The sequence below is a fragment of the Idiotropiscis lumnitzeri genome, unplaced genomic scaffold (assembly GCF_059441095.1).
Source record: "Idiotropiscis lumnitzeri isolate Australia: NSW breed Sydney's pygmy pipehorse unplaced genomic scaffold, RoL_Ilum_1.0 HiC_scaffold_332, whole genome shotgun sequence".
Taxonomy (NCBI): domain Eukaryota; kingdom Metazoa; phylum Chordata; class Actinopteri; order Syngnathiformes; family Syngnathidae; genus Idiotropiscis; species Idiotropiscis lumnitzeri.
In genome coordinates this window covers 10,001-22,500 of record NW_028283870.1, presented here as the reverse complement: position 1 = coordinate 22,500, position 12,500 = coordinate 10,001, and positions in this window count along the sequence as shown.

Here is a 12,500-nt window from a genome sequence, read left to right as displayed (position 1 = left end):
CCCGCACGCCCGCGACCGCAACACGCACTCGGAGGCGGCGTCTTCTGACAGACGCCGGTAGGGTTTGAGAAACATGCTTTTTCGGAAAGGACCGCTCGGCTGATGCGGGCCTGGGCTCCCGCGCCCCTCTCGTGGCGGGGCGGCGCGGGGTACCCGCGAGCGCGGCGGAACTCCCGTGTAGGACATCTCTGGGCCCGTGTGGCCAACGGGCACGCGACAGGGTCGTCTCGGTCTCGCGACGAAAGCGGTTTCGCGCTGGTTGGTGCGCTAGAGGTCGATCCGCAGGCCGAAGGAACCGTCCACCCGAACACCCCGGCGCGAGGCCGGGGCCGGCAGGGGCCCTCCGATGGCGGGTCATGCTTGCCAATCGGTCAGTGGTTGGTGTGGTGCAGTATATGTCAGGGTGTGGGTGCGAGATGGGCCGGGAGGACCGCTCCTCCAGCGTCGGACCCGAGTCATAGGAAGTGCCGTTTTGTCACAACCCCAGGGGTGGGGGGGTAACGGTAGGGAAGTGCCGGCCAACGCGCAGAGGTCGACCCGCAGGCCGAAGGAACCGTCCACCCGAACACCCCGGCGCGAGGCCGGGGCCGGCAGGGGCCCTCCGATGGCGGGTCATGATTGCCAATCGGTCAGTGGTTATGTGTGCTGCGGTGATGCGGTGCCGGCCAACGCTCAGAGGTCGACCCGCAGGCCGAAGGAACCGTCCACCCGAACACCCCGGCGCGAGGCCGGGGCCGGCAGGGGCCCTCCGATGGCGGGTCATGATTGCCAATCGGTCAGTGGTTATGTGTGTGCTGCGGTGCCGGCCAACGCTCAGAGGTCGACCCGCAGGCCGAAGGAACCGTCCACCCGAACACCCCGGCGCGAGGCCGGGGCCGGCAGGGGCCCTCCGATGGCGGGTCATGATTGCCAATCGGTCAGTGGTTGTGTGTGCTGCGGTGCCGGCCAACGCTCAGAGGTCGACCCGCAGGCCGAAGGAACCGTCCACCCGAACACCCCGGCGCGAGGCCGGGGCCGGCAGGGGCCCTCCGATGGCGGGTCATGATTGCCAATCGGTCAGTGGTTGTGTGTGTTGCGGTGGGGCCGGGAGGACCGCTCCTCCTGCGTCGGACCCGGGTCATGGGAAGTGCCGTGTGGCGGTGGTGGGGCCGGGAGGACCGCTCCTCCTGCGTCGGACCCGAGTCATGGGAAGTGCCGTGTGGCGGGGCCGGGAGGACCGCTCCTCCTGCGTCGGACCCGAGTCATAGGAAGTGCCGTGTGGCGGGGCCGGGAGGACCGCTCCTCCTGCGTCGGACCCGAGTCATAGGAAGTGCCGTGTGGCGGGGCCGGGAGGACCGCTCCTCCTGCGTCGGACCCGAGTCATAGGAAGTGCCGTGTGGCGGGGCCGGGAGGACCGCTCCTCCTGCGTCGGACCCGAGTCATAGGAAGTGCCGTGTTGCGCTGGTGGGGCCGTGCCCGCCAACAGCCTTCAGTGGTCGGATACCACGTTTGCAAGCTCCCCGCTGGAATGGGGACTTAGAAGAAATGAGGGGAAAATTCCCCCGGAGCTCCGTGCCTGAGGGCGGGCTGTGAGCCGCGCCGCGTCCGCCAACAGCCTTCCATGGTCGGACACCATTGTTCGCAAGTTGCCCGCTGGAATGGGCACATAGAAGAAATTTCGAGGATAACATCCACCAGAGCGCCAGGGCGGCCGTTATTGCAGTATGCGTCCGCCTGGCAGCTCTCTTCCGCGGGAACCATTGGGCAATTTCTTTCACGGAGGTGGACATAGAAGAATTTTTGTTTCTAAAAACGTGGTTCCTAAAAATGTGCCCCAGGTGTTTTGGAAAACCCGGGTAAACCTGGGAAGTAGGCAAATGACCCTCTGACTAGGGGTAAAAACGTTTGCCTACTGCAGCGCCCCTAATGCAATTCGGCGGAACTGCAACGCCCCTGGTCGCCTAAACGCTACCCCTGGTCGCCTAAACCTCACCCCTGGTCGCCTAAACCTCACCCCTGGTCGCCTAAAAGTCACCCCTGGTCGCCTAAATTGTCAACCCCTGGTCACCTAAATTGTCAACCCCTGGTCGCCTAAAGGGGACTTAGAAGAAATGAGGGGGCAAATTCCCCCGGAGCTCCGTGCCTGAGGGCGGGCTGTGAGCCGCGCCGCGTCCGCCAACAGCCTTCAGTGGTCGGATACAATGTATGAAAGTTCCCCGCTGGAAAGGGGACTTAGAAGAAATGAGGCAAATTTCCCCGGAGCTCCGTGCCTGAGGGCGGGCTGTGAGCCGCGCCGCGCCCGCCAACAGCCTTCAGTGGTCGGATACAATGTTTGAAAGTTCCCCGCTGGAAAGGGGACTTAGAAGAAATGAGGCAAATTTCCCCGGAGCTCCGTGCCTGAGGGCGGGCTGTGAGCCGCGCCGCGCCCGCCAACAGCCTTCAGTGGTCGGATACAATGTTTGAAAGGTCCCCGCTGGAAAGGGGACTTAGAAGAAATGAGCCAAATTTCCCCGGAGCTCCGTGCCTGAGGGCGGGCTGTGAGCCGCGCCGCGTCCGCCAACAGCCTTCAGTGGTCGGATACAATGTTTCAAAGTTCCCCGCTGGAAAGGGGACTTAGAAGAAATTTGTAAAAATTCACCCGGAGCTCCGTGCCTGAGGGCCGGCTATGAGCCGCGCCGTGCCCGCCAACAGCCTTCCACGGTCGGATACAATGTTTCAAAGTTCCCCGCTGGAAAGGGGACTTAGAAGGAATTTGTCAAATTCACCCGGAGCTCCGTGCCTGAGGGCCGGCTATGAGCCGCGCCGTGCCCGCCAACAGCCTTCCACGGTCGGATACAATGTTTCAAAGTTCCCCGCTGGAAAGGGGACTTAGAAGGAATTTGTCAAATTCACCCGGAGCTCCGTGCCTGAGGGCCGGCTATGAGCCGCGCCGTGCCCGCCAACAGCCTTCCACGGTCGGATACAATGTTTGAAAGTTCCCCGCTGGAAAGGGGACTTAGAAGAAATGAGGGGGAAATTCCCCCGGAGCTCCGTGCCTGAGGGCGGGCTGTGAGCCGCGCCGCGTCCGCCAACAGCCTTCCACGGTCGGATACAATGTTTCAAAGTTCCCCGCTGGAAAGGGGACTTAGAAGAAATTTGTAAAATTCACCCGGAGCTCCGTGCCCGAGGGCCGGCTATGAGCCGCGCCGCGCCCGCCAACAGCCTTCCTTTGGTCGGATACAATGTTTCAAAGTTCCCCGCTGGAAAGGGGACTTAGAAGAAATTTGTAAAATTCACCCGGAGCTCCGTGCCCGAGGGCCGGCTATGAGCCCCGCCGTGCCCGCCAACAGCCTTCCACGGTCGGATACAATGTTTCAAAGTTCCCCGCTGGAAAGGGGACTTAGAAGAAATTTGTAAAAATTCACCCGGAGCTCCGTGCCCGAGGGCCGGCTATGAGCCCCGCCGTGCCCGCCAACAGCCTTCCACGGTCGGATACAATGTTTCAAAGTTCCCCGCTGGAAAGGGGACTTAGAAGAAATTTGTAAAAATTCACCCGGAGCTCCGTGCCCGAGGGCCGGCTATGAGCCGCGCCGCGCCCGCCAACAGCCTTCCACGGTCGGATACAATGTTTCAAAGTTCCCCGCTGGAAAGGGGACTTAGAAGAAATTTGTGAAAATTCACCCGGAGCTCCGTGCCCGAGGGCCGGCTATGAGCCGCGCCGTGCCCGCCAACAGCCTTCCACGGTCGGATACAATGTTTCAAAGTTCCCCGCTGGAAAGGGGACTTAGAAGAAATTTGTAAAAATTCATCCGGAGCTCCGTGCCCGAGGGCCGGCTATGAGCCGCGCCGTGCCCGCCAACAGCCTTCCACGGTCGGATACAATGTTTCAAAGTTCCCCGCTGGAAAGGGGACTTAGAAGAAATTTGTGAAAATTCACCCGGAGCTCCGTGCCCGAGGGCCGGCTATGAGCCGCGCCGTGCCCGCCAACAGCCTTCCACGGTCGGATACAATGTTTCAAAGTTCCCCGCTGGAAAGGGGACTTAGAAGAAATTTGTAAAAATTCACCCGGAGCTCCGTGCCCGAGGGCCGGCTATGAGCCGCGCCGTGCCCGCCAACAGCCTTCCACGGTCGGATACAATGTTTCAAAGTTCCCCGCTGGAAAGGGGACTTAGAAGAAATTTGTGAAAATTCACCCGGAGCTCCGTGCCCGAGGGCCGGCTATGAGCCGCGCCGTGCCCGCCAACAGCCTTCCACGGTCGGATACAATGTTTCAAAGTTCCCCGCTGGAAAGGGGACTTAGAAGAAATTTGTGAAAATTCACCCGGAGCTCCGTGCCTGAGGGCCGGCTATGAGCCGCGCCGCGCCCGCCAACAGCCTTCAGTGGTCGGATACAATGTTTGAAAGTTCCCCGCTGGAAAGGGGACTTAGAAGAATTGAGTAAAATTCACCCGGAGCTCCGTGCCCGAGGGCCGGCTATGAGCCGCGCCGCGCCCGCCAACAGCCTTCCTTTGGTCGGATACAATGTTTCAAAGTTCCCCGCTGGAAAGGGGACTTAGAAGAAATTTGTGAAAATTCACCCGGAGCTCCGTGCCTGAGGGCCGGCTATGAGCCGCGCCGTGCCCGCCAACAGCCTTCCACGGTCGGATACAATGTTTCAAAGTTCCCCGCTGGAAAGGGGACTTAGAAGAAATTTGTGAAAATTCACCCGGAGCTCCGTGCCCGAGGGCCGGCTATGAGCCGCGCCGTGCCCGCCAACAGCCTTCCACGGTCGGATACAATGTTTCAAAGTTCCCCGCTGGAAAGGGGACTTAGAAGAAATTTGTAAAAATTCACTCCGGAGCTCCGTGCCCGAGGGCCGGCTATGAGCCGCGCCGTGCCCGCCAACAGCCTTCCACGGTCGGATACAATGTTTCAAAGTTCCCCGCTGGAAAGGGGACTTAGAAGAAATTTGTAAAATTCACCCGGAGCTCCGTGCCCGAGGGCCGGCTATGAGCCGCGCCGTGCCCGCCAACAGCCTTCCACGGTCGGATACAATGTTTCAAAGTTCCCCGCTGGAAAGGGGACTTAGAAGAAATTTGTGAAAATTCACCCGGAGCTCCGTGCCTGAGGGCCGGCTATGAGCCGCGCCGTGCCCGCCAACAGCCTTCCACGGTCGGATACAATGTTTCAAAGTTCCCCGCTGGAAAGGGGACTTAGAAGAAATTTGTAAAATTCACCCGGAGCTCCGTGCCCGAGGGCCGGCTATGAGCCGCGCCGCGCCCGCCAACAGCCTTCCTTTGGTCGGATACAATGTTTCAAAGTTCCCCGCTGGAAAGGGGACTTAGAAGAAATTTGTAAAATTCACCCGGAGCTCCGTGCCCGAGGGCCGGCTATGAGCCCCGCCGTGCCCGCCAACAGCCTTCCACGGTCGGATACAATGTTTCAAAGTTCCCCGCTGGAAAGGGGACTTAGAAGAAATTTGTAAAAATTCACCCGGAGCTCCGTGCCCGAGGGCCGGCTATGAGCCCCGCCGTGCCCGCCAACAGCCTTCCACGGTCGGATACAATGTTTCAAAGTTCCCCGCTGGAAAGGGGACTTAGAAGAAATTTGTAAAAATTCACCCGGAGCTCCGTGCCCGAGGGCCGGCTATGAGCCGCGCCGCGCCCGCCAACAGCCTTCCACGGTCGGATACAATGTTTCAAAGTTCCCCGCTGGAAAGGGGACTTAGAAGAAATTTGTGAAAATTCACCCGGAGCTCCGTGCCCGAGGGCCGGCTATGAGCCGCGCCGTGCCCGCCAACAGCCTTCCACGGTCGGATACAATGTTTCAAAGTTCCCCGCTGGAAAGGGGACTTAGAAGAAATTTGTAAAAATTCATCCGGAGCTCCGTGCCCGAGGGCCGGCTATGAGCCGCGCCGTGCCCGCCAACAGCCTTCCACGGTCGGATACAATGTTTCAAAGTTCCCCGCTGGAAAGGGGACTTAGAAGAAATTTGTGAAAATTCACCCGGAGCTCCGTGCCCGAGGGCCGGCTATGAGCCGCGCCGTGCCCGCCAACAGCCTTCCACGGTCGGATACAATGTTTCAAAGTTCCCCGCTGGAAAGGGGACTTAGAAGAAATTTGTAAAAATTCACCCGGAGCTCCGTGCCCGAGGGCCGGCTATGAGCCGCGCCGTGCCCGCCAACAGCCTTCCACGGTCGGATACAATGTTTCAAAGTTCCCCGCTGGAAAGGGGACTTAGAAGAAATTTGTGAAAATTCACCCGGAGCTCCGTGCCCGAGGGCCGGCTATGAGCCGCGCCGTGCCCGCCAACAGCCTTCCACGGTCGGATACAATGTTTCAAAGTTCCCCGCTGGAAAGGGGACTTAGAAGAAATTTGTGAAAATTCACCCGGAGCTCCGTGCCTGAGGGCCGGCTATGAGCCGCGCCGCGCCCGCCAACAGCCTTCAGTGGTCGGATACAATGTTTGAAAGTTCCCCGCTGGAAAGGGGACTTAGAAGAATTGAGTAAAATTCACCCGGAGCTCCGTGCCCGAGGGCCGGCTATGAGCCGCGCCGCGCCCGCCAACAGCCTTCCTTTGGTCGGATACAATGTTTCAAAGTTCCCCGCTGGAAAGGGGACTTAGAAGAAATTTGTGAAAATTCACCCGGAGCTCCGTGCCTGAGGGCCGGCTATGAGCCGCGCCGTGCCCGCCAACAGCCTTCCACGGTCGGATACAATGTTTCAAAGTTCCCCGCTGGAAAGGGGACTTAGAAGAAATTTGTGAAAATTCACCCGGAGCTCCGTGCCCGAGGGCCGGCTATGAGCCGCGCCGTGCCCGCCAACAGCCTTCCACGGTCGGATACAATGTTTCAAAGTTCCCCGCTGGAAAGGGGACTTAGAAGAAATTTGTAAAAATTCACCCGGAGCTCCGTGCCCGAGGGCCGGCTATGAGCCGCGCCGTGCCCGCCAACAGCCTTCCACGGTCGGATACAATGTTTCAAAGTTCCCCGCTGGAAAGGGGACTTAGAAGAAATTTGTAAAATTCACCCGGAGCTCCGTGCCCGAGGGCCGGCTATGAGCCGCGCCGTGCCCGCCAACAGCCTTCCACGGTCGGATACAATGTTTCAAAGTTCCCCGCTGGAAAGGGGACTTAGAAGAAATTTGTGAAAATTCACCCGGAGCTCCGTGCCTGAGGGCCGGCTATGAGCCGCGCCGTGCCCGCCAACAGCCTTCCACGGTCGGATACAATGTTTCAAAGTTCCCCGCTGGAAAGGGGACTTAGAAGAAATTAGGCAACTTTCCCCGGAGCTCCATGCCTGAGTGCGGGCTGTTTGCCGCGCCGTGCCCGCCAACAGCCTTCAGTGGTCGGATACAATGTTTCAAAGTTCCCCGCTGGAAAGGGGACTTAGAAGAAATTATGAATATTTTTGTTTCTAAAAACGTGATCCCTGAAAATGTGCCCCAGGTGTTTTGGAAAACCCGGGTAAACCTGGGAAGTAGGCAAATGACCCTCTGACTAGGGGGGAAGAACGTTTGCCTACTGCAGCGCCCCTAATGCAATTCGGCGGAACTGCAACGCCCCTGGTCGCCTAAACGCTACCCCTGGTCGCCTAAAAGCTACCCCTGGTCGCCTAAAAGCTACCCCTGGTCGCCTAAACGCTACCCCTGGTCGCCTAAACGCTACCCCTGGTCGCCTAAACGCTACCCCTGGTCACCTAAACGCTACCCCTGGTCGCCTAAACGCTTCCCCTGGTCACCTAAACGCTACCCCTGGTCGCCTAAACGCTACCCCTGGTCGCCTAACTGACCCCTCGTGTGTGGGGATCAACGTTTGCCTACTAGGGCGTCCTCCGGCGGCCTCTCGGCAGTACTGCAGGCCCATTTTAGCCGAGCCCATTGAAATGAATGGGGGAATTTTATACGTTTTTGCCTTTTTTTTCCCCCCCTCGTTCTTTTTGTATTTATTCATTTATTTCAACTTTTACCGACTCAACCGCCCTCCGGCGTGCCCTCGGCGGTCCCGCAAGCCCAATTCGGCCGAGCCCATTGAAATGAATGGGGGAATTTTATACGTTTTTGCCTTTTTTCCCCCCCCCTCGTTCTTTTTGTATTTATTCATTTATTTCAACTTTTACCGACTCAACCGCCCTCCGGCGTGCCCTCGGCGGTCCCGCAAGCCCAATTCGGCCGAGCCCATTGAAATGAATGGGGGAATTTTATACGTTTTTGCCTTTTTTTTCCCCCCCTCGTTCTTTTTGTATTTATTCATTTATTTCAACTTTTACCGACTCAACCGCCCTCCGGCGTGCCCTCGGCGGTCCCGCAAGCCCAATTCGGCCGAGCCCATTGAAATGAATGGGGGAATTTTATACGTTTTTGCCTTTTTTTCCCCCCTCGTTCTTTTTGTATTTATTCATTTATTTCAACTTTTACCGACTCAACCGCCCTCCGGCGTGCCCTCGGCGGTCCCGCAAGCCCAATTCGGCCGAGCCCATTGAAATGAATGGGGGGATTTTATACGTTTTTGCCTTTTTTCCCCCCCTCGTTCTTTTTGTATTTATTCATTTATTTCAACTTTTACCGACTCAACCGCCCTCCGGCGTGCCCCCGGCGGTCCCGCAAGCCCAATTCGGCCGAACCCATTGAAATGAATGGGGGAATTTTATACGTTTTTGCCTTTTTTTTCCCCCCCTCGTTCTTTTTGTATTTATTCATTTATTTCAACTTTTACCGACTCAACCGCCCTCCGGCGTGCCCCCGGCGGTCCCGCAAGCCCAATTCGGCCGAACCCATTGAAATGAATGGGGGAATTTTATACGTTTTTGCCTTTTTTTTCCCCCCCTCGTTCTTTTTGTATTTATTCATTTATTTCAACTTTTACCGACTCAACCGCCCTCCGGCGTGCCCTCGGCGGTCCCGCAAGCCCAATTCGGCCGAGCCCATTGAAATGAATGGGGGGATTTTATACGTTTTTGCCTTTTTTCCCCCCCTCGTTCTTTTTGTATTTATTCATTTATTTCAACTTTTACCGACTCAACCGCCCTCCGGCGTGCCCTCGGCGGTCCCGCAAGCCCAATTCGGCCGAGCCCATTGAAATGAATGGGGGAATTTTATACGTTTTTGCCTTTTTTCCCCCCCCCCTCGTTCTTTTTGTATTTATTCATTTATTTCAACTTTTACCGACTCAACCGCCCTCCGGCGTGCCCTCGGCGGTCCCGCAAGCCCAATTCGGCCGAGCCCATTGAAATGAATGGGGGGATTTTATACGTTTTTGCCTTTTTTCCCCCCCTCGTTCTTTTTGTATTTATTCATTTATTTCAACTTTTACCGACTCAACCGCCCTCCGGCGTGCCCCCGGCGGTCCCGCAAGCCCAATTCGGCCGAACCCATTGAAATGAATGGGGGAATTTTATACGTTTTTGCCTTTTTTTTCCCCCCCTCGTTCTTTTTGTATTTATTCATTTATTTCAACTTTTACCGACTCAACCGCCCTCCGGCGTGCCCTCGGCGGTCCCGCAAGCCCAATTCGGCCGAGCCCATTGAAATGAATGGGGGGATTTTATACGTTTTTGCCTTTTTTCCCCCCCTCGTTCTTTTTGTATTTATTCATTTATTTCAACTTTTACCGACTCAACCGCCCTCCGGCGTGCCCTCGGCGGTCCCGCAAGCCCAATTCGGCCGAGCCCATTGAAATGAATGGGGGAATTTTATACGTTTTTGCCTTTTTTCCCCCCCCCCTCGTTCTTTTTGTATTTATTCATTTATTTCAACTTTTACCGACTCAACCGCCCTCCGGCGTGCCCTCGGCGGTCCCGCAAGCCCAATTCGGCCGAGCCCATTGAAATGAATGGGGGGATTTTATACGTTTTTGCCTTTTTTCCCCCCCTCGTTCTTTTTGTATTTATTCATTTATTTCAACTTTTACCGACTCAACCGCCCTCCGGCGTGCCCCCGGCGGTCCCGCAAGCCCAATTCGGCCGAACCCATTGAAATGAATGGGGGAATTTTATACGTTTTTGCCTTTTTTTTCCCCCCCTCGTTCTTTTTGTATTTATTCATTTATTTCAACTTTTACCGACTCAACCGCCCTCCGGCGTGCCCTCGGCGGTCCCGCAAGCCCAATTCGGCCGAGCCCATTGAAATGAATGGGGGGATTTTATACGTTTTTGCCTTTTTTCCCCCCCTCGTTCTTTTTGTATTTATTCATTTATTTCAACTTTTACCGACTCAACCGCCCTCCGGCGTGCCCTCGGCGGTCCCGCAAGCCCAATTCGGCCGAGCCCATTGAAATGAATGGGGGAATTTTATACGTTTTTGCCTTTTTTCCCCCCCCCCTCGTTCTTTTTGTATTTATTCATTTATTTCAACTTTTACCGACTCAACCGCCCTCCGGCGTGCCCTCGGCGGTCCCGCAAGCCCAATTCGGCCGAGCCCATTGAAATGAATGGGGGGATTTTATACGTTTTTGCCTTTTTTCCCCCCCTCGTTCTTTTTGTATTTATTCATTTATTTCAACTTTTACCGACTCAACCGCCCTCACGGCGTGCCCCCGGCGGTCCCGCAAGCCCAATTCGGCCGAACCCATTGAAATGAATGGGGGAATTTTATACGTTTTTGCCTTTTTTTTCCCCCCCTCGTTCTTTTTGTATTTATTCATTTATTTCAACTTTTACCGACTCAACCGCCCTCCGGCGTGCCCTCGGCGGTCCCGCAAGCCCAATTCGGCCGAGCCCATTGAAATGAATGGGGGGATTTTATACGTTTTTGCCTTTTTTCCCCCCCTCGTTCTTTTTGTATTTATTCATTTATTTCAACTTTTACCGACTCAACCGCCCTCCGGCGTGCCCTCGGCGGTCCCGCAAGCCCAATTCGGCCGAGCCCATTGAAATGAATGGGGGAATTTTATACGTTTTTGCCTTTTTTCCCCCCCCCCTCGTTCTTTTTGTATTTATTCATTTATTTCAACTTTTACCGACTCAACCGCCCTCCGGCGTGCCCTCGGCGGTCCCGCAAGCCCAATTCGGCCGAGCCCATTGAAATGAATGGGGGAATTTTATACGTTTTTGCCTTTTTTTCCCCCCCCTCGTCCTTTTTGTATTTATTCATTTATTTCAACTTTTACCGACTCAACCGCCCTCCGGCGTGCCCTCGGCGGTCCCGCAAGCCCAATTCGGCCGAGCCCATTGAAATGAATGGGGGAATTTTATACGTTTTTGCCTTTTTTTTTCCCCCCTCGTCCTTTTTGTATTTATTTACTTATTTCAACCTTTACCGACTTAGGGGCCGCTTTGCACCGCCTGTGCCCGGGGAAGGTGCTCCTATTCGGGCCAAGTGTGACACACGCCCGCCCTCCTCCTCCGGAGCTTCCATTAGGGTAGACTTAGGGGCCGCTTGGCACCGCCTGTGCCCGGGGAAGGTGCTCATATTCGGCTTCACTGTCAGGCAGCATGCACTCCTCCTCCGGAGCTTCCATTTGGGCAAACTTAGGGGCCGCTTGGCACCGCCCGTGCCCGGGGAAGGTGCTCCTATTCGGGCCAAGTGTGACACACGCCCGCACTCCTCCTCCGGAGCTTCCATTTGGGCAAACTTAGGGGCCGCTTGGCACCGCCTGTGCCCGGGGAAGGTGCTCATATTCGGCTTCACTGTCACACAGCATGCACTCCTCCTCCGGAGCTTCCATAAGGGCAAACTTAGGGGCCGCTTGGCACCGCCTGTGCCCGGGGAAGGTGCTCATATTCGGCTTCACTGTCACACAGCGTGCACTCCTCCTCCGGAGCTTCCATTTGGGCAAACTTAGGGGCCGCTTGGCACCGTCTGTGCCCGGGGAAGGTGCTCATATTCGGGCCAAGTGTGACACACGCCCGCACTCCTCCTCCGGAGCTTCCATGAGGGTAGACTTAGGGGCCGCTTGGCACCGCCTGTGCCCGGGGAAGGTGCTCATAGTCGGCTTCACTGTCAGGCAGCATGCACTCCTCCTCCGGAGCTTCCATTTGGGCAAACTTAGGGGCCGCTTGGCACCGTCTGTGCCCGGGGAAGGTGCTCATATTCGGGCCAAGTGTGACACACGCCCGCACTCCTCCTCCGGAGCTTCCATTTGGGCAAACTTAGGGGCCGCTTGGCACCAGCCTGTGCCCGGGGAAGGTGCTCATATTCGGGCCAAGTGTGACACACGCCCGCACTCCTCCTCCGGAGCTTCCATTTGGGCAAACTTAGGGGCCGCTTGGCACCGCCTGTGCCCGGGGAAGGTGCTCATATTCGGGCCAAGTGTGACACACGCCCGCACTCCTCCTCCGGAGCTTCCATAAGGGTAGACTTAGGGGCCGCTTGGCACCGTCTGTGCCCGGGGAAGGTGCTCCTATTCGGCTTCACTGTCACACAGCATGCACTCCTCCTCCGGAGCTTCCATAAGGGCAAACTTAGGGGCCGCTTGGCACCGTCTGTGCCCGGGGAAGGTGCTCCTATTCGGCTTCACTGTCAGGCAGCATGCACTCCTCCTCCGGAGCTTCCATAAGGGTAGACTTAGGGGCCGCTTGGCACGGCCTGTGCCCGGGGAAGGTCCTCATATTCGGGCCAAGTGTGACA